Source organism: Hyperolius riggenbachi, chromosome 5, assembly GCF_040937935.1.
Source record: "Hyperolius riggenbachi isolate aHypRig1 chromosome 5, aHypRig1.pri, whole genome shotgun sequence".
NCBI classification, from domain to species: Eukaryota; Metazoa; Chordata; class Amphibia; order Anura; family Hyperoliidae; genus Hyperolius; species Hyperolius riggenbachi.
In genome coordinates, this window is record NC_090650.1 from 122,245,831 (window position 1) to 122,268,005 (window position 22,175).

The window sequence follows — 22,175 nt, forward strand, 5'->3', positions numbered from 1 at the left end:
CTTTAATGAAATCTGTGCATGGAATTGTTAGTAAAAGCATTCCCACTTTACAGGCTGAAACGTTTGCATAGTACTATAGATTTGCTCAACAAAAGGAAAGAAAAAGTCTGTCACTGTTGAGCAATTCATTGTCACTCAGTAGGAGAGTCCCGACATATAAGAGTTGCAAGTGAAAAAATAGCAATACTTATCAGGCTGCTTGAGTGACTCTGGGGAGTGGAGATGTGGCAGCGTGTGTTAGAGTGCACAGTCTGGTAAGTGTTTCACAAAACTTTGCTTCCGGTGTGGCTAGAAAGTGAACAGACTTTTTCTCTCCTATAATTGAGCATTGAAACTGTTGTTTCTTGTGTCTTTAGCATGCTGAGCCCAAGGGCACAACAATAGCCTCCATTATCACCACCATTGTATGGGGCCTTGGGAGCCCAGGAGCAGGAGTTGAGGGGGCAGCGGAGCAGAATATTACACATTACCTGTTCCTGTGTGCAATACAGCTCCTCTTCACTTCTTTTTCAGCTTACAAGTACTGTGCAGTCAGGTGATCACCAAGCAGCTTTCTTTCCTGTCACATGACATGGGACTGAAGCTGCATAGTGATTGACTGGCTGCACGGCACTTGCAAAATGAACAGGAAGTGAAGAGGGTCCTGTATCTCCATGGGGAGCAGATAATGTATAACACTCTGCTGCTGCTGCTCTGTATTATGTACAGGACTGGGTCTCACTAGCTCATGGTATGCTCCCCCCTCACTGGTAATGGAGGTTGGGGGGGCAGCCAACCAACATGTCTCCACAGGGGGAACGTTTCCCAATGCAGTCATGTACCCTGGGGCTGCTACATGCAACTGCCAATTAAGTTCAATCCCAAGACCTGTTTATCCTGTGTGCTTACCATACTCTCTTGTTACTGTACCTTGTACTACGAATTTGTTTTAAGGATGTACAACAAAGAAAACTAAGCAAATAACAGCTGTTCTGTTCTGAATGATATTTATTAAGATATAATTTGAAACATGCATTATCTATCACCAGCCTGGCATTAAGTTATAAATTGACATGACCTCTAGATATTTAAGCAGCCTTGACCATTACTACCAGAATCCCATTGTTTAAATACCAGTGCTAAATAAAGATGCTGGTTTCCAAAAGTGACAGTGTGGAAACTGAAAGCATGTAACAAATGCAGCTGGTAGTTGTATGTATTTTAAACATGATTGATGAAATGACATTTTGGTTTGTTTATTGTATGCTAGTTACGTGTGTTGTCCAGTTTTACATTAATTTTATACAGGTGACAATTTGGTAGAAGCTCAGATAACTGTTTTGTAGTGTTTAGACTCATGTCCAACAGTAGAGATGAGGTTCTGAGTTCCCATAAATTCCAATTTTTAAGTTTCCGAGTTCAAACAGAAAATCTGGAAATTGCTTAATAAAGTGTTTTGTTAATAGCATTGATGTCCGTATCGCTGAGTTTCCAAGTTGATTGCAAAATCTCCAAATATTGCCACCACATTTCCTATGTATGTCAGGGCCATTTATGGGATCACTTTATTTTGTTATAGACTACAGTATGTGAGTTGGTATCGCTCAAGGGGCAGAGCTCCACTCCCACAAGCTCTGAATTCCCTGGGGAATATCAGCTTGTATGGGATGTATCCATGCTCACGTACTCGTCTACATCAGCACCATAATATGCTCTTCTGGGCACCCTTTCAACAGACGCACCTATTGTTTCTACCTCCACCCTTTAGATTGTAAGCCTCTCGCAGGGCCCTCCCCCCCACAGTGTTTCCAGCTTGAGCATGCAATCTCACTGTCTGTCACCCCTCTTATGGACTAGGGACTCGATTCACTAACCAGTGATAACTAAGTTATCACGTGTTAAAGAGACACTGAAGCGAAAAAAAAATATGATTTAGTGAATTGGTTGTGTACTATGAATAATTACTAGAAGATTAGCAGCAAAGAAAATATTCTCATACTTTTATTTTCAGGTATATAGTGTTTTTTCTAACATTGCATCATTCTATAATATGTGCAGATTACATAACACTCAGCATTCAAAATGAGTCTTTCAGAGCAGTCTGTGAAATAATGACCTCTCCTCTAGCAGAGGAAAAGTAAATAGTCCAGGAACAGTTGAGATAATAAAAGTCAGATAACAGCCCTCTCCACGACTAAAGGCCCATACACACGTCGGATTTTTCTGAACGACGGGTCGTTTGAACGTCCCGTCGTTCAGTCGTTCGCACGCGGAATCAGACGTGTGTACGGACTATTGTTCGCATGATAAGACTGTTTTCCAGCGATCCGCCCGGCGGATCGCTGGAAACCAGTCTTATCACCCGAACGATAGTCTGTACACACGTCGGATTTGACGTGCGAACGACTGAACGGTGGAACGTTCAAACGACCGGTCGTTCGCAAAAATCCGGCATGTGTATGGGCCTTTACTTAGTCGGAGAGCTTAATGGCTTGTTTGCATAGAGATAACAACTGGAGTTTCTCAACTCTTCCTGTACTGGAAACAATTACACTGATGTATCTGATCTTAATATTTTATTTCTTAGCTGTGCTACACATACAAATCATAATATCATAATTTTTTTTCGCTTCAGTGTCTCTTTAAGGCTTTGCACGTGCAAAGTAGGGTGCTAAGTAGTTTGCACTGCAAAGCTGCTGCTGTTCTGTTCCATTACGTTTCGTTCGCGTGCAAAATCAGCCGCAGCCCGCAGTATCCTTTGCCCGTGAAGTCATTTCTTATCAAGCTACTTAGCATGCATAGCGGCTGATTTTGCACGTGAAGCGCTGCGCGCAAAACTTTACGCATGAAGCGAAACTTTACGCACGCAAACTCTTGTGCTAACACTTAGCATGCATTAGTGAATCAAGCCCTAGAACAGTCTCTATTTTGGAAAAAGACACTGAACTACTGTTATCAAATCGTTTGAATGATCTTGTTTTGTTGTGAGGTCTCTGTATGTCCTACATTGTTACATTGTATGTTAACCCATTTATCTATTGTGCAGTGCTGCGTAATATGTTGTTAAATACAATAAATAATAATAATAATAATAATAATAATACTAATAATAATAATGTAAATATATATATATATATATATATATATATATATATATACTCACCTAAAGGATTATTAGGAACACCTGTTAAATTTCTCATTAATGCAATTTTCTAATCAGCCAATCACATGGCAGTTGCTTCAATGCATTTAGGGATGTGGTCCTGGTCAAGACCATCTCCTGAACTCCAAACTGAATGTCAGAATGGGAAAAAAAGGTGATTTAAGCAACCTTGAGCGAGGCATGGTTGTTGGTGCCAGACTGAGTATTTCACAGGTATTTCACAGTATTTCACAGGTCTGAGTATTTCACAATCTGCTCAGTTACTGGGATTTTCACACACAACCATTTCTAGGGTTGACAAATAATGGTGTGAAAGGGGAAAAACATCCAGTATGCGGCAGTCCTGTGGGCAAAAATGCTTTGTTGATGCTAGAGATCAGAGGAGAATGGGCCGACTGATTCAAGCTGATAGAAGAGCAACGTTGACTGAAATAACCACTCGTTACAACCGAGGTATGCAGCAAAGCATTTGTGAAGCCACAACATGCACAACCTTGAGGCGAATGGGCTATAACAGCAGAAGACCCCACCGGATACCACTACAAAGAGGAAAAAGAGTCTACAATTTGCACCAGCTCACCAAAAGGGGACAGTTGAAGACTTGAAAAATGTTGCCTGGTCTGATGAGTCTTGATAGAGTCAGAATTTGGCATAAACAGAATGAGAACATGGATCCTTCATGCCTTGTTACCACTGTGCATGCTGGTGGTGTAATGGTGTGGGGGATGTTTTCTTGGCACACTTTAGGCCCTTTAGTGCCAATTGGGCATCGTTTAAATGCCTCGGGGTACCTGAGCATTGTTTCTGACCAATGTCCATCCCTTCATGACCACTAGTGTTGGGCGAACACCTGGATGTTCGGGTTCGCGAACGTTCGCCGAACATGCCGCGATGTTCGGGTGTTCGCGCCGAACTCCGAACATAATGGAAGTCAATGGGGACCCGAACTTTCGTGCTTTGTAAAGCTTCCTTACATGCTACATACCCCAAATTTGCAGGGTATGTGCACCTTGGGAGTGGGTACAAGAGGAAAAAAAATATTTGAAAAAGAGCTTATAGTTTTTGAGAAAATTGATTGTAAAGTTTCAAAGGAAAAACTGTCTTTTAAATGCGGAAAATGTCATTTTTCTTTGCACAGGTAACATGCTTTTTGTCGCCATGCAGTCATAAATGTAATACATATAAGAGGTTCCAGGAAAAGGGACCGGTAACGCTAACCCAGCAGCAGCACACGTGATGGAACAGGAGGAGGGCGGCGCAGGAGGAGAAGGCCACGCTTTGAGACACAACAACTCAGGCCTTGCATGAGGACAAGAAGCGTGCGGATAGCAATGCATTTTGCCGCCATGCAGTCATAAATGTAATACAGATAAGAGGTTCCGTAAAAAGGGACCGGCAACGCTAACCCAGCAGCAGCACACGTGATGGAACAGGAGGAGGCGCAGAAGGTGAAGGCCACGCTTTGAGACACAACAACCCAGGCCTTGCATGAGGACAAGAAGCGTGCGGATAGCAATGCATCTTGCCGCCATGCAGTCATAAATGTAATACAGATAAGAGGTTCCGTAAAAAGGGACTGGCAACACTAACCCAGCAGCAGCACACGTGATGGAACAGGAGGAGGCGCAGGAGGAGAAGGCCACGCTTTGAGACACAACAACCCAGGCCTTGCATGAGGACAAGAAGCGTGCGGATAGCAATGCATTTTGCCGCCATGCAGTCATAAATGTATTACAGATGAAAGGTTCAATAAACAGGGACCGGAAACGCTAACCCATCACAGATGTTCACTGTTCATGTTACTTGGTTGGGGTCCGGGAGTGTTGCGTAGTCGTTTTCAATCCAGGATTGATTCATTTTAATTTGAGTCAGATGGTCTGCATTTTCTGTGGAGAGGCGGATACGCCGATCTGTGATGATGCCTCCGGCAGCACTGAAACAGCGTTCCGACATAACGCTGGCTGCCGGGCAAGCCAGCACCTCTATTGCGTACATTGCCAGTTCGTGCCAGGTGTGTAGCTTAGAGACCCAATAGTTGAAGGGTGCAGATGGATTGTTCAACACGGCTACGCCATCTGACATGTAGTCCTTGACCATCTTCTGCAGGCGAGCGGTGTTGTAGGTGGAACTGGACGATTGCTGTTCTGTGGGCTGCTGCATGGGTGTCAGAAAATTTTGCCACTCCAAGGACACTGCCGATACCATTCCCTTGTGGGCACTAGCTGCAGCTTGCGTTCTTTGTTCCCCTCCTCGTCCTGGGTTTGCGGAAGTCAGTCTGTCGGCGTGGAACTGGCTAGAGGAGGAGGATGTCAATCTCCTCTCTAATGTCTCCACAAGGGCCTGCTGGTATTCTTCCATTTTGACCTGTCTGACAGTTTCTCCAATGAGTTTGGGAACATTGTCTTTGCACCGTGGATCCAGAAGGGTATAAACCCAGTAATCCACGTCGTCCAGAATTCGAACAACGCGCGGGTCGTGTTCGATGCAGTCTAGCATGAATTGAGCCATGTCTGCCACAGTCCTAACAGAATCCTCATCATGTTCTTCTGAGCTTGATGCACCCTCATCATCATCACCAGCATCACGCCGTCGCCCACCTTCTTCCTCGTCTTCTTCTGCTGTCCATTCCCGCTGAATCATGGAAGTCCAACGTGCACCACTCTGTCCCTCGGCAGTGGGGGCGTCCAAGTCCTGCTCCAACTCCAGCTGTTCCTCGTCCTCTTCTTCAGCATAGCTGCCGGGAGGACCAGCGTTTCCTGAGGCAGATTGCCTGATGTTGGTATCATCATCACGCTGATTGTTGTCCTCTTGAGATTCCCCCACTTGCATCCTGACTGCGGCTTCCTTGATCTGCAGCATTGATTTTTTCAGCAAACACAGCAGTGGTATCGTAATGCTGAGTGAAGAGTTGTCACCGCTCACAAGCAACGTGGATTGCTCAAAATTTTGGAGGACTTGGCAGAGGTCCAACATGGTGGCCCAATCAGATCCACAGAAGCTTGGTAGCTGTCCTGATGCGCCTCGGTACTGCGCCGTCATGTACTGGACCACTGCACTCTTCTGCTCGCAAAAGCGTGCTAGCATGTGCAGCGTCGAATTCCAGCGCGTGGGTACGTCACACACCAAGCGATGGTTCGGTAGATTGAACCGCTCCTGCATCTTGGTGAGTCCCTCCGAAGCGGTACTGGACTTTCGGAAATATTTGGCCACTCGTCGCACCTTCAGCAGAAGATCTGCCACGCCTGGGTATGTCCTCAGGAACCGCTGAACAACTAGGTTCATAACGTGTGCCAGGCAAGGGATGTGTCTTAGCTTAGCCAACTTTAAAGCACGAATGAGATTGCCCCCATTGTCACACACAACCATGCCTGGTTTCAGGTCCAGCGGTGCCAGCCACAAATCGGTCTGTTCCTTGATTCCCTTCCAAATTTCTTCACCTGTGTGCTGCTTATCCCCAAGGCAGATCAGCTTCAGTAAGGCTTGCTGACGCATGGCAACAGCTGTGCTGCACTGCTTCCACGACCCTATTGCTGGGTTACCGATGCCGGATGAGGTACCGCTTTGAGAGGCGTTGGAGGAGAAGGAGTCAGAGTCGAGGTAGGTGCTGCTGTTATCTCTGAGGGACGCCGGTCCAGCAGTTTGCGGCGTGGGCAACACCCGCGCCGTAGCCGGTGAGGAGTCGCTGCCAGGCTCCACAAGGTTCACCCAGTGCACCGTCAGGGAGATGTATCGACCCTGGCCAAAGGCACTCGTCCAGGTGTCTGTGGTGAGGTGAACCTTGCAGGCAACGGCATTTTTCAAGCTTCTGGTTATTTTGCTAACCACGTGCTCATGTAACGCTGGCACTGCAGACCGCACAAAATAGTATCGGCTGGGAACCACGTAACGTGGAATGGCCAGCGCCATCATGCGCTTGAAACTGTTTGTCTCCACCACGCGATATGGCAGCATTTTGCAGGCCACAAACTTGGCTATGCTGGCTGTTAGTGCCACGGCCCGGGGGTCATTTGCTGGCAATTTTCTCTTGCACTCTAACATCTCCAGGACAGACAACTGAACCGTAGGATCGCACACCGAAGGACAGTTGGTTGTTGTTGTCGTGGTCATTGAAGACTGGGAAACGTCAAGAGGACTGTTGCGGAAACTGACATCGTCGTCTACTACGGATGTTTGTGTACCACGTAATGGCTGGGCTGCTGCTGAGGAGGGTCTGGTGACAACGGAGGCAGTGTTGCTGGGGGCTGGAAGCGAGCCGCTACCCTGGCCTTGCGTGTTTGACCACAGAGTGCTATGTTTGGCTACCATGTGGCGGCGCATGCTGGTGGTGGAGAGGTTGTTGATATTTTTCTCCCTGCTCAGTCGGGTCCTGCACAGTGCACACCTTGCAAATCACCATGGTAACATCCTCCCTGCAGTCGTCGAAGAAAGCCCATACTTTTGAGCTCCTGCTTTGCTGGCGAGTTTCTTTTGTGCCTCTTTGGCGTCTCACTTCTACGGCTATGCCTGTTGTGTCCGAAATACCCCGCCCCCGCCTACTTTGTGGCACACGGCGAACTCTTGCAGCAGTGGGTTCTGCAGCAGACTCATCTGTACTGCTGCTATCCCGACAGCGAGGTTGTACTCGATAATCCGGGTCTGTGTCCACATCGTCCAAAACCTCCTCTTCCATCTCCTCATCTGTGACTGTGTGTGTGTGCAGTGGACTAGAGCTCCCCAGAACACCCTCTGCGCACCTCACTCCCATGTCTTCAAGATGTTCTTGGTGGACCTCCTGCAATTCAAATTCCTGCGCACATTGCTCAGGGATTTGGGTGTCTTCGTCCTCGCCTTGCATTTCAGTGCGTGGTGCATTTACCTCGCACAATGGTTGTGAATCCGGGCACAACATTTCTGGCTGTTCCATTGTTTGTGGGGGTAGGAGTGGGAATAGCTCCTCCGAAGAGGCCATTGTGTCCGGAAATAATTGTTCGGACTGGTTATTCGGCCATTGTGTGCATGGTGTAGCTGCTGATTTTGTCACCGTTGTGCCCACTGGCTCCTTGTAACTGGCAGAGGACCTCGACAACAAGGATGTGCTGGTGCTGCTGCTGCTTAACCCGCTGCTGGACGCTTGAGAGGTCATCCAATTCATTATCCGTTCCTGCTCTTGTGGATCAGTGAGGGTTGTTTGTCTGGCACACATGGGTGGTATTGAGTGGGTTTTCTTAGGTGCTCCACTGCGGCCTCTACGTGAACCATCAGGGGAAACACCTCTTCCCTTGCCCCTCCCTCTTTCACTGGATTTCTTCATTATGGTTGTACTGATCCCAGCAGTACACGCACACTGACTGGCAGTACAGTGGCAATAGACAATGCTATATAGTATGTTATAAACTGGTGATGGACGGAAGTACTACTGATCCCAGCAGTACAGTGGCAATAGAAGACAATGCTATATACTATGTTATACAGTACTACTGATCCCAGCAGTACAGTGGCAATAGAAGACAATGCTATATACTATATTATACACTGGTAATGGACGGAAGTACTACTGATCCCAGCAGTACAGTGGCAATAGAAGACAGTGCTATATACTATGTTATACACTGGTGATGGACGGAAGTACTACTGATCCCAGCAGTACAAGCTGACTGGCAGTACAGTGGCAATAGAAGACAATGCTATATACTATGTTATACACTGGTGATGGACGGAAGTACTACTGATCCCAGCAGTACAGTGGCAATAGAAGACAGTGCTATATACTATGTTATACACTGGTGATGGACGGAAGTACTACTGATTCCAGCAGTACAGTGGCAATAGAAGACAGTTCTATATACTATGTTATACACTAGTGATGGACGGAAGTACTACTGATCCCAGCAGTACAGTGGCAATAGAAGACAATGCTATATACTATATTATACACTGGTGATGGACGGAAGTACTACTGATCCCAGCAGTACAAGCTGACTGGCAGTACAGTGGCAATAGAAGACAATGCTATATACTATGTTATACACTGGTGATGGACGGAAGTACTACTGATCCCAGCAGTACAAGCTGACTGGCAGTACAGTGGCAATAGAAGACAATGCTATATACTATGTTATACACTGGTGATGGACGGAAGTATTACTGATCCCAGCAGTACAGTGGCAATAGAAGACAGTGCTATATACTATGTTATACACTGGTGATGGACGGAAGTACTACTGATTCCAGCAGTACAGTGGCAATAGAAGACAGTGCTATATACTATGTTATACACTAGTGATGGATGGAAGTACTACTGATCCCAGCAGTACAGTGGCAATAGAAGACAATGCTATATACTATATTATACACTGGTGATGGACGGAAGTACTACTGATCCCAGCAGTACAAGCTGACTGGCAGTACAGTGGCAATAGAAGACAATGCTATATACTATGTTATACACTGGTGATGGACGGAAGTACTACTGATCCCAGCAGTACAGTGGCAATAGAAGAGAGTGCTATATACTATATTATACACTGGTGATGGACGGATGTACTACTGATCCCAGCAGTACACGCTGACCGGCAGTACAGTGGCAATAGAAGACAATGCTATATACTATGCTATATATACTGGTGATGGACGGAAGTACTACGGATCCCAGCAGTAAACGCACGCTGAGCTGACTGGCACTACAGTGCAGTGGCAAATATAGTATAGGAGGCTGGGGGGCCCTGGCTAGCCTAGCTGGTGAGAGAGAGTCTAACCTGCCTGCCTACCCAAAGCTAAACCCAAACGCAAGTGGCGGAGAAATGACGCGGTTCGGGTATTTATTTACCCGAACCACGTGACCCGCTCGGCCAATCGCAGCGCGAGCCGCGTGTTTGTCCCCGAACCACGTGACCCGCTCGGCCAATCACAGCGCGAACCAAACGTTCGGGGAACGTTCGGCCATGCGCTGTCAGGCCGAACATACGTTCGACCGCATGGCCGAACACATGGCCTAACACCACGAGGTGTCCGGCGAAGCCCGAATCGAACTCGAACAGCCCGAAATCCGGGCGAACCCGAACAGTGGTGAACACTGTTCGCCCAACACTAATGACCACCATGTACCCATTCTCTGATGGGTACTTTCAGCTGGATAATGCACCATGTCACAAAGCTCGAATCATTTCAAATTGGTTTCTTGAACATGACAATGAGTTCACTGTACTAAAATGGCCCCCACAGTCACCAGATCTCAACCCAATAGAGCATCTTTGGGATGTGATGGAACGGGAACTTTGTGCCCTGGATGTGCATCCCACAAATCTCTATCAACTGCAAGATGCTATCCTATCAATATAGGCCAACATTTCTAAAGAATGCTTTCAGCACCTTGTTGAATCAATGCCACGTAGAATTAAGGCAGTTCTGAAGGCGAAAGGGTGTCAAACACCGTATTAGTATGGTGTTCTTAATAATCCTTTAGGTGAGTATATATACATACAGTATATACACTTTTTTTCCCACCAAAACTGAAAAGTACTGTTTCTCATTCATTAAATTTCAGAAATTCTGTGTGTATTGGGTTGGCTGCTGTCTCTATCCTCTTCCCAGTGTATAGAAAAGGACAACTCAATCAGAACCATTTTCACCAGCCTTTCTTTCACTGGCCAGCAGCTCTGGTTTTGTCAGAGCCTTTGTTTACATCTCCAGTGGCCAGTTACAGGCTTTTAGTATCTCTGAATATCCACTTCTTCAAGAAACAGAAAACCAACTTTCTAATTAGAACTTACACGCATTTATCTTATTAACCTTCCTAGCGATATGGACAGAAATGTCCATCCAAAAAAACATGCTGTGAACAGTATAAACGTACATACACATCAATACTCTCCTGCACTGTATACTAGACCCTTGCTTGACACATTTTGGCAAGTTATAATAGTAATCTTATCACTGTTTGCACAGAAATCCTGGGAAAATTGAACGCCAGGGAGGTTAAACACATTTTTGACACAGGTGTGTTTTAAACCCTTGGTTCAGAGATCTTTTCTGTTGATGCATTTTATAGCTTATTGTTTCTTGGCGGAGTTAATGAGTGGGTATCTGCACAAGGATCACATACAGGTTTGCAATAAACGTCTGATTGTGCCCAGCGTATCATCTCCAGTCTGCATACAGTTTTACACCAGCTAAGCTCTCTCTGCTGTACAGTTAAACAAAATGTTTCAGTACCAGGCCAGCCTGAGAATTATGTAGGCATAAAAATCACAATGTTGTAAAAATCATACGTTTTCATGCGTTACTATAAAAGTTTTATATTGCAAGCTTTCAGGGGACTAGTCACCTTCTTAAAGAGGGACTGCAACAACACATAGTAGAAGATAATGCATTATTCAGGAACTAAATTTTACCTTAATTATCCTTTAGCATCAGAAATACTTCCTATATGTACATATTGCTGTAGATTGATATGTAACACCCACCCTCCCAATGATGTTCTTCTCACTTTGGAACATACAACAAACATTCTGCAGCGATGATCACTTTTTCACAAAAAGTTATTTTCACAACTTGCCATGAAATGCCTTTTAAACCACCAGCAAGCAAGAAAACACCCAAAATATTTTTGACAGTATTTTTTCACCAACTTTTAGGTACTTTTTTTAAATGTACAATGCTTAAAAGTTATTTTAACGAGAATATGAAAATGATCACCTTGGAGATAACTCAGGAGAAAAAGTTAAATGCATATCTTGGCCATTATGAGACTCTTTTCAGTTAGCCATTAAAATGTACTATTTTTAACATTTTTTGTTTTGGTATTTATACAGCTCTGAAGAAAGAGACAGTTTTTATAAGTGGGTAAGGCAGGCCTTTGCCCAGGGTGAAGATGGAGGATAGGGAGAAGCGGGAGAAGCAAAGTGAAAAGTGTCAACTCACCTGTCCAGCAATGAGCTCCTCATCCTTCCTCCGGCATCTCCATCTCCATCCAGTAGCATTGGCACTCATGTGACTTGTCAACATAGACAACACATGCTGATCGGTAAACAGAGATCTGCTGCCTCAGAACATTGGAGGAGGGAGCGTACCTGCCGGGTAGATGCTGGATTGTCACTGGCATGGGGAGAGGAGGTGAGGTACTTATCTAGTCTAAGCATTGCTTCCTGCTGCTAACCTCTGCATGCGGGAAAGAAAGAGGACCACTAGCCTACCAAGGAAATCTTCAAGGTTGTCGTGGCAACTGACTATTAAGGAGGACCGATAGACCACCACTGAAAACTATGTAATGGGGAAGAGGGTAGCCACTAGACCACCAGGGAAAGCTATATGGGGGAAGGGAAACCACTAGACCACCAGAAAAGCCACGATAATGGGGGAGCGACTACACCAGGGCTTCCCAACCCTGTCCTTAAAGAGACACTGAAGCGAGACTAAATCTCGCTTCAGGTCTTATATATAGCAGGGGCACGTGTGCCCCTGCTAAAACGCCGCTATCCAGCGTGTTAACAGGGGTCCCTTCACCCCCAACCCACCCCCCGCAAAAGTTGGTCGTAAAATGGTCGCTAGTAATCTTCCTCCTGGAGGCAGGGCTAATAGCAGCCCTGCCTCCCAGCGCGTCTATCAGACTGAGAAGGAAGACTGAGAGGGGCGGGGGAGAGGCGGAGATACGCGTCTGACAGACGCGCATGGGGCAGGGCTGCGGCGGTTAGCCCTGCCCCAACCAGGAAGCGCTCCCCCGCTGCACGGAGGGGGTTTGGGGGGACAGGGACCCCCGTTAAGCCGCGCTATAGCGGCGTTTTAGCAGGGGCACGCATGCCCCTGCTAGCTATGAGGTCTGAAGCGAGATCTATTCTCGCTTCAGACTCTCTTTAAGTACCAACAACAGTGCATGGTTTGCAAATATCCACAAACATTCACAGGTGGTGTAATTTGTGTCTCAGCAGAGCTGATTATCTACCTCTGTGGAATGGATTTCTACAAAATATGCGCTGTTGTTGGTACGTGAGGACAGGGTTGGGAATCCTTGCACTAGACCATCAGAGAAAGCTTTATAAAGGAAGGTGAGGAACAATTAGACCACTGGGGAAAGCCATATATAGGTGACTACCAGAAAAAGCTATATGAGGGGGAACCCCTAGATCACCAGGGAAAGCTATAAGGGGGCACTTTTGCTGCAGTGTGTGTGTGTGTGTGGGGGGGGGGGGTGTTACATTTGCCCTAAGAGTTATTTAACTTAGAAACTGCTCATTAAACCTTAATCAATCTGTGACAACCTAAAGTATGTTGAGTACTCACTTCCTTGTTCAGTGTTGGAAAGGTCTTATACAGATAGGGTAGGGTGAGGGAAAAGATAAGATTTAAAATTCTTGAGCAAAGTTTAATGCAGCTCTGCTTTATCACAAATTGCTGTTTAAACTAACATAAAAGGCATCATATAACAAACATCTATAAAGCCATACTGATTAAGAAATGGTCAGTTTTACATTAAAGTACAACTTGCACCAGAAAAAAAATCAAAGAAGCCAGTAGAATGGATACAGATCAATACAGATTAACATCTATGTTCTGTGCAAGAAAAAAACGTATATAGCTTTGTTATCTTAACCACTTGAGGACCACAGTCTTTCTACCCCTTAAGGACCGGCCACTTTTTTTCCATTCAGACCACTGCAGCTTTCACGGTTTATTGCTCGCTCATACAACCTACCACCTAAATGAATTTTGGCTCCTTTTCTTGTCACTAATAAAGCTTTCTTTTGGTGCTATTTGATTGCTCCTGCGATTTTTACTTTTTATTATATTCATCAAAAAAGACATGAATTTTGGCAAAAAAATGATTTTTTTAACTTTCTGTGCTGACAATTTTCAAATAAAGTAAAATTTCTGTATACATGCAGCGCGAAAAATGTGGACAAACATGTTTTTGATAAAAAAAAACCCATTCAGTGTATATTTATTGGTTTGGGTAAAAGTTATAGCGTTTACAAACTATGGTGCAAAAAGTGAATTTTCCCATTTTCAAGCATCTATGACTTTTCTGACCCCCTGTCATGTTTCATGAGGGGCTAGAATTCCAGGATAGTATAAATACCCCCCAAATGACCCCATTTTGGAAAGAAGACATCCCAAAGTATTCACTGAGAGGCATAGTGAGTTCATAGAAGATATTATTTTTTGTCACAAGTAAGCGGAAAATGACACTTTGTGACAAAAAAAAGAAAAAAAAAAAGAATCCATTTCTTCTAACTTGCGACAAAAAAAAATGAAATCTGCCACGGACTCACCATGCCCCTCTCTGAATACCTTGAAGTGTCTACTTTCCAAAATGGGGTCATTTGTGGGGTGTGTTTACTGTCCTCGCATTTTGGGGGGTGCTAATTTGTAAGCACCCCTGTAAAGCCTAAAGGTGCTTATTGGACTTTGGGCCCCTTAGCGCAGTTAGGCTGCAAAAAAGTGCCACACATGTGGTATTGCCGTACTCAAGAGAAGTAGTAGAATGTGTTTTGGGGTGTATTTTTACACATACCCATGCTGGGTGGGAGAAATATCTCTGTAAATGACAATTTTTTCATTTTTTTTACACACAATTTTCCATTTACAGAGTTATTTCTCCCACCCAGCATGGGTATGTGTAAAAATACACCCCAAAACACATTGTAATACATCTCCCGAGTACGGCGATACCACATGTGTGGCACTTTTTTGCACCCTAACTGCGCTAAAGGGCCCAAAGTCCAATGAGTACCTTTAGGATTTCACAAGTCATTTTGCGGAATTTGATTTCCAGACTACTCCTCACGGTTTAGGGCCCCTAAAATGCCAGGGCAGTATAGGAACCCCACAAATGACCCCATTTTAGAAAGAAGACACCCCAAGGTATTCCGTTAGGAGTATGGTGAGTTCATAGAAGATTTTATTTTTTGTCAAAAGTTAGCGGAAAATTGATTTTTATTGTTTTTTTCACAAAGTGTCATTTTCCACTAACTTGTGACAAAAAATAAAATCTTCTATGAACTCACCATACTCCTAACGGAATACCTTGAGGTGTCTTCTTTCTAAAATGGGGTCATTTGTGGGGTTCCTATACTGCCCTGGCATTTTAGGGGCCCTAAACCGTGAGGAGTAGTCTGGAAATCAAATTCCGCAAAATGACCTGTGAAATCCTAAAGGTACTCATTGGACTTTGGGCCCTTTAGCGCAGTTAGGGTGCAAAAAAGTGCCACACATGTGGTATCGCTGTACTCGGGAGAAGTAGTACAATGTGTTTTGGGGTGTATTTTTACACATACCCATGCTGGGTGGGAGAAATAACTCTGTAAATGGACAATTGTGTGTAAAAAAATCAAAAGATTGTCATTTACAGAGGTATTTCTCCCACCCAGCATGGGTATGTGTAAAAATACACCCCAAAACACATTGTACTACTTCTCCCGAGTATGACAATACCACATGTGTGGCACTTTTTTGCACCCTAACTGCGCTAAAGGGCCCAAAGTCCAATGAGTACCTTTAGGATTTCACAGGTCATTTTGCGAAATTTGATTTCCAGACTACTCCTCACGGTTTAGGGCCCCTAAAATGCCAGTTCAGTATAGGAACCCCACAAATGACCCCATTTGAGAAAGAAGACACCCCAAGGTATTCCGTTATGAGTATGGTGAGTTCATAGAAGATTTTATTTTTTGTCACAAGTTAGTGGAAAATGACACTTTGTGAAAAAAACAATAAAAATCAATTTTCCGCTAACTTTTGACAAAAAATAAAATCTTCTATGAACTCACCATACTCCTAACGGAATACCTTTGGGTGTCTTCTTTCTAGAATGGGGTCATTTGTGGGGTTACTATACTGCCCTGGCATTTTAGGGGCCCTAAACCGTGAGGAGTAGTCTTGAAACCAAATGTCGCAAAATGACCTGTGAAATCCTAAAGGTACTCATTGGACTTTGGGCCCCTTAGCGTACTTAGGGTGTAAAAAAGTGCCACACATGTGGTACCGCCGTGCTCAGGAGAAGTAGTATAATGTGTTTTGGGGTGTATTTTTACACATACCCATGCTAAGTGGGAGAAATATCTCTGTAAATGACAATTGTTTGATTTGTTTTACACACAATTGACCATTTACATAGAAATTTCTCCCACCCAGCATGGGTATGTGTAAAAATACACCCCAAAACACATTATACTACTTTTCCTGAGTACGGCGGTACCACATGTGTGACACTTTTTTGCAGTCTAGGTGCGCTAAGGGGCCCAACGTCCTATTCACGGGTCATTTTGAGGCATTTGTTTTCTAGACTACTACTCGCGGTTTAGGGCCCCTAAAATGCCAGGGCAGTATAGGAACCCCACAAGTGACCCCATTTTAGAAAGAAGACACCCCAAGGTATTCCGTTAGGTGTATGGCGAGTTCATAGAAGATTTTATTTTTTGTCACAAGTTAGTAAAAAATGACACTTTGTGAAAAAAACCCAATAAAAATCAATTTCCGCTAACTTTTGACAAAAAATAAAATCTTCTATGAACTCGTCATACACCTAACAGAATACCTTGGGGTGTCTTTTTTTCTAAAATGGGGTCACTTGTGGGGTTCCTATACCGCCCTGGCATTTTACGGGCCCAAAACCGTGAGTAGTCTGAAAACCAAATGTCTCAAAATGACTGTTCAGGGGTATAAGCATCTGCAAATTTTGATGACAGGTGGTCTATGAGGGGGCGAATTTTGTGGAACCGGTCATAAGCAGGGTGGCCTTTTAGATGACAGGCTGTATTGGGCCTGATCTGATGGATAGGAGTGCTAGGGGGGTGACAGGAGGTGATTGATGGGTGTCTCAGGGGGTGGTTAGAGGGGAAAATAGATGCAATCAATGCACTGGGGAGGTGATCGGAAGAGGGTCTGAGGGGGATCTGAGGGTTTGGCCGAGTGATCAGGAGCCCACACGGGGCAAATTAGGGCCTGATCTGATGGGTAGGTGTGCTAGGGGGTGACAGGAGGTGATTGATGGGTGTCTCAAGGTGTGATTAGAGGGGGGAATAGATGCAAGCAATGCACTGGCGAGGTGATCAGGGCTGGGGTCTGAGGGCATTCTGAGGGTGTGGGCGGGTGATTGAGTGCCCTAGGGGCAGATAGGGGTCTAATCTGATAGGTAGCAGTGACAGGGGGTGATTGATGGGTAATTAGTGGGTGTTTAGGGTAGAGAACAGATGTGAACACTGCACTTGGGAGGTGATCGGACGTCGGATCTGCGGGCGATCTATTGGTGTGGGTTGGTGATCAGATTGCTCGCAAGGGGCAGGTTAGGGGCTGATTGATGGGTGGCAGTGACAGCGGGTGATTGATGGGTGGCAGTGACAGGGGGTGATTGATGGGTGATTGATAGGTGATTGACAGGTGATCAGTGGGTTATTACAGGGAAGGACAGATGTAAATAATGCCCTGGCGAATTGATAAGGGGGGGTCTGAGGGCAATCTGAGCGTGTAGGCGGGTGATTGGGTGCCCGCAAGGGGCAGATTAGGGTCTGATCTGATGGGTAACAGTGACAGGTGGTGATAGGGGGTGATTGATGGGTAATTAGTGGGTGTTTAGAGGAGAGAATAGATGGAAACACTGCGCTTGGGTGGTGATCTGATGTCGGATCTGCGGGCGATCTATTGGTGTGGGTGGGTGATCAGTTTGCCCGCAAGGGGCAGGTTAGGGGCTGATTGATGGGTGGCAGTGACAGGGGTGATTGATGGGTGGCAGTGACAGGGGGTGATTGATGGGTGATTGACAGGTGATTGACAGGTGATCAGTGGGTTATTACAGGGAAGGACAGATGTAAATAATGCCCTGGCGAATTGATAAGGGGGGGTCTGAGGGCAATCTGAGCGTGTAGGCGGGTGATTGGGTGCCCGCAAGGGGCAGATTAAGGTCTGATCTGATGGGTAACAGTGACAGGTGGTGATAGGGGGTGATTGATGGGTGATTGATGGGTAATTAGTGAGTGTTTAGAGGAGAGAATAGATGGAAACACTGCGCTTGGGTGGTGATCTGATGTCGGATCTGCGGGCGATCTATTGGTGTGGGTGGGTGATCAGTTTGCCCGCAAGGGGCAGGTTAGGGGCTGATTGTTGGGTGGCAGTGACAGGGGGTGATTGATGGGTGATAGGTGATTGGCAGGTGATTGACAGGTGATCAGTGGGTTATTACAGGGAAGGACAGATGTAATTAATGCACTGGTGAATTGATAAGGGGGGGGTCTGAGGGCAATCTGAGCGTGTGGGCGGGTGATTGGGTGCCCGCAAGGGGCAGCTTAGGGTCTAATCTGATAGGTAGCAGTGGCAGGGGGTGATTGATGGGTAATTAGTGGGTGTTTAGGGTAGAGAACAGATGTGAACACTGCACTTGGGAGGTGATCGGACGTCGGATCTGCGGGCGATCTATTGGTGTGGGTGGGTGATCAGATTGCTCGCAAGGGGCAGGTTAGGGGCTGATTGATGGGTGGCAGTGACAGCGGGTGATTGATGGGTGGCAGTGACAGGGGGTGATTGATGGGTGATTGATAGGTGATTGACAGGTGATCAGTGGGTTATTACAGGGAAGGACAGATGTAAATAATGCCCTGGCGAATTGATAAGGGGGGGTCTGAGGGCAATCTGAGCGTGTAGGCGGGTGATTGGGTGCCCGCAAGGGGCAGATTAGGGTCTGATCTGATGGGTAACAGTGACAGGTGGTGATAGGGGGTGATTGATGGGTAATTAGTGGGTGTTTAGAGGAGAGAATAGATGGAAACACTGCGCTTGGGTGGTGATCTGATGTCGGATCTGCGGGCGATCTATTGGTGTGGGTGGGTGATCAGTTTGCCCGCAAGGGGCAGGTTAGGGGCTGATTGATGGGTGGCAGTGACAGGGGTGATTGATGGGTGGCAGTGACAGGGGGTGATTGATGGGTGATTGACAGGTGATTGACAGGTGATCAGTGGGTTATTACAGGGAAGGACAGATGTAAATAATGCCCTGGCGAATTGATAAGGGGGGGTCTGAGGGCAATCTGAGCGTGTAGGCGGGTGATTGGGTGCCCGCAAGGGGCAGATTAAGGTCTGATCTGATGGGTAACAGTGACAGGTGGTGATAGGGGGTGATTGATGGGTGATTGATGGGTAATTAGTGAGTGTTTAGAGGAGAGAATAGATGGAAACACTGCGCTTGGGTGGTGATCTGATGTCGGATCTGCGGGCGATCTATTGGTGTGGGTGGGTGATCAGTTTGCCCGCAAGGGGCAGGTTAGGGGCTGATTGTTGGGTGGCAGTGACAGGGGGTGATTGATGGGTGATAGGTGATTGGCAGGTGATTGACAGGTGATCAGTGGGTTATTACAGGGAAGGACAGATGTAATTAATGCACTGGTGAATTGATAAGGGGGGGGGGGGTCTGAGGGCAATCTGAGCGTGTGGGCGGGTGATTGGGTGCCCGCAAGGGGCAGCTTAGGGTCTGATCTGATAGGTAACAGTGACAGGTGGTGATAGGGGGTGATTGATTGGTGATTGATGGGTAATTAGTGGGTGTTTAGAGAAGATAACAGATGTAAACAATACATTTGGGAGGTAATCTGACGGCGGGTTTGCGGGCGATCTAATGGTGTGGGTGGGTGATCAGATTGCCCGCAAGGGGCAGGTTAGGGGCTGATTGATGGGTGGCAGTGACAGGGGGTGATTGATGGGTGATAGGTGATTGGCAGGTGATTGACAGGTGATCAGTGGGTTATTACAGGGAAGAACAGATGTAATTAATGCACTGGCGAATTGATAAGGGGGGGTCAGAGGGCAATCTGAGCGTGTTGGCGGGTGATTGGGTGCCCGCAAGGGGCAGATTAGGGTCTGATCTGATAGGTAAAAGTGACAGGTGGTGATAGGGGGTGATTGATGGGTGATTGATGGGTAATTAGTGGGTGTTTAGAGGAGAGAATAGATGTAAACAATGGATTTGGGAGGTGATCTGATGTCGGATCTGCGGGCGATCTATTGGTGTGGGTGGGTGATCAGATTGCCCGCAAGGGGCAGGTTAGGGGCTGATTGTTGGGTGGCAGTGACAGGGGGTGATTGATGGGTGATTGATGGGTGATTGATGGGTGATTGACGGGTGATTGACAGGTTATCAGGGAAGATAGATGCATACAGTACACAGGGGGGGGGGGGGGGTCTGGGGAGAATCTGAGGGGTGGGGGGGTGATCAGGAGGGGGCAGGGGGCAGGGGGGGGGATAAAAAAAAAATAGCGTTGACAGATAGTGACAGGGAGTGATTGATGGGTTATTAGGGGGGTGATTGGGTGCAAACAGGGGTCTGGGGGGTGGGCAGGGGGGGTCTGAGGGGTGCTGTGGGTGATCAGTGGGCGGGGGGGGGCAGATCAGTGTGTTTGGGTGCAGACTAGGGTGGCTGCAGCCTGCCCTGGTGGTCCCTCGGACACTGGGACCACCAGGGCAGGAGGCAGCCTGTATAATACACTTTGTATACATTACAAAGTGTATTATACACTTTGTAGCGGCGATCGCGGGGTTAACATCCCGCCGGCGCTTCCGTATGGCCGGCGGGATGTTACGGCGGGTGGGCGGAGCCAGTTGCCGGGGGAAGCGCGCGTCATCAATGACGCGATCGCTCCCCCGGCATGCCTAAAGGACGCGCCGCCTGAAGGCGTATTGCGGTCCTTTAGGCGTCCACTTTGCCGCCGCCCATGGGCTGTGGGCGGTCGGCAAGTGGTTAAAGACGTGCGCCCATGATATGCATGATGCAATTCACTTATTCTCCTGAGTTTCCTTCTAGGTGATATTTTCACACCGTGTCATTTGCCTTTTAAGTCACCAGCAAGAAAATACTCCGAATAATTTTGGTAGTACTTTTTCGCCAACTTTTGGGAACTTTTTGAACTGTAAAATGCTGAAAAGATTTTTTAAAGAGAATATGAAAATTATCTCCTAGGAGATAACTACAAAAAGTTAATTGCATATGGGCCATGTACTCAGTTGGGATAAATGTTTTTTGACAAGATCTTACATTGGGCTGCTTGACAGAACAACCCATTTTGCTGTATGAAAATGGGATGGAGAAAGTGGGAGGATGTCGTCTTGCTGCAAATCGCAACATCAGCAGGCTGAGTAGTACTTAAAGAGACTCTGAAGTCTCATAAAATTCAGGTTTTTATTTTAAAAATCTCTTTAACATCAATGCCCTAACAAATGCCGCATCCCCACAGCTGAACACTAACTAAATCACCCCAAACTCCCCAGCAAAAATCTACAACTTTCTTGGTCGTGGATTTTTCTGCCCAGGGAGGCAGAGCTTTGAGCTGCAGCTCTGCCTCCATGTGCATCAATCCGCGCGTATCTCTGCCTCTCCCCGCCCCACTCAGTGAAAGAAGACTGTGAGGGGCAGGGAGTGGCGGTAATCCGCACTGAAGAGGCGCAGCTTTGGGCTGTAGCTCTGCCTCTACACGGAAGCGCTTCCCGCAATGTGCCCCAGGGAGTTTGGGGGGATTTAGTTAGTGTTCAGCAGCAGGGATGAGGCATTTTAGTTAGGGCATTGATATTAAAGAGATTTTTAAAATAAAAACCTGAATTTTGAGAGACTTCAGTCTCTCTTTAAAGAGTACCTAAATTAAAAATGTTTGTTTTAAACCTAATAAGTTGTCAAGATATGTAAACTCACACATGATAAAGTGTGATTTTCTCACCCCTAGGGTCCATATTCCACATATGGTCTTGAAATCCCCACCCCCAGTGTGAAATTGGGCCCTGGCATTTCTTTTCAAACCATTGGTGCAAGGGATGGTGGGGGATTGATGTCATAACTCCACCCCTCATGTCCATGTGATCTCATCTAGGCAGACAGACAGACATCAGAAATAAGAATTATAGCAAACAGACATGATAAGATAGGCTGCTGCAGTTTTCCTGTATTTTCTCTGAACTACAGTTTGTGAAAAGAGAAGTAATTTGATCCAGGCTGGCAGACAGGGGAGGGAGGGGCAGGGGAGGGAACCTGGCTGAAGAGGTGGGCACAATACTTTCAGCTTCAGGAGGAATAAGGAAGTGCTGCTTACAAA

The 22,175-nt window shown here is 46.3% G+C and overlaps 1 protein-coding gene across 5 annotated transcripts in view; it reads right to left on the reverse strand.

Annotated features, from left to right (window-relative positions):
• Nucleotides 1-22,175, reverse strand: part of GADL1 (glutamate decarboxylase like 1) — a 437,687-nt gene that overhangs the window by 392,875 nt on the left and 22,637 nt on the right. The window contains exon 1 of one of the 5 annotated variants that reach the window (XM_068236210.1): nucleotides 471-527. The exons of 3 other annotated variants lie outside the window; for them this stretch is intronic. The gene's annotated coding sequence lies outside the window, so the exon portion shown is untranslated. Of the gene's footprint in view, nucleotides 1-470; nucleotides 528-22,175 lie in introns of those variants that run through there. One more of the 5 variants, XM_068236212.1, reaches the window with a different exon arrangement.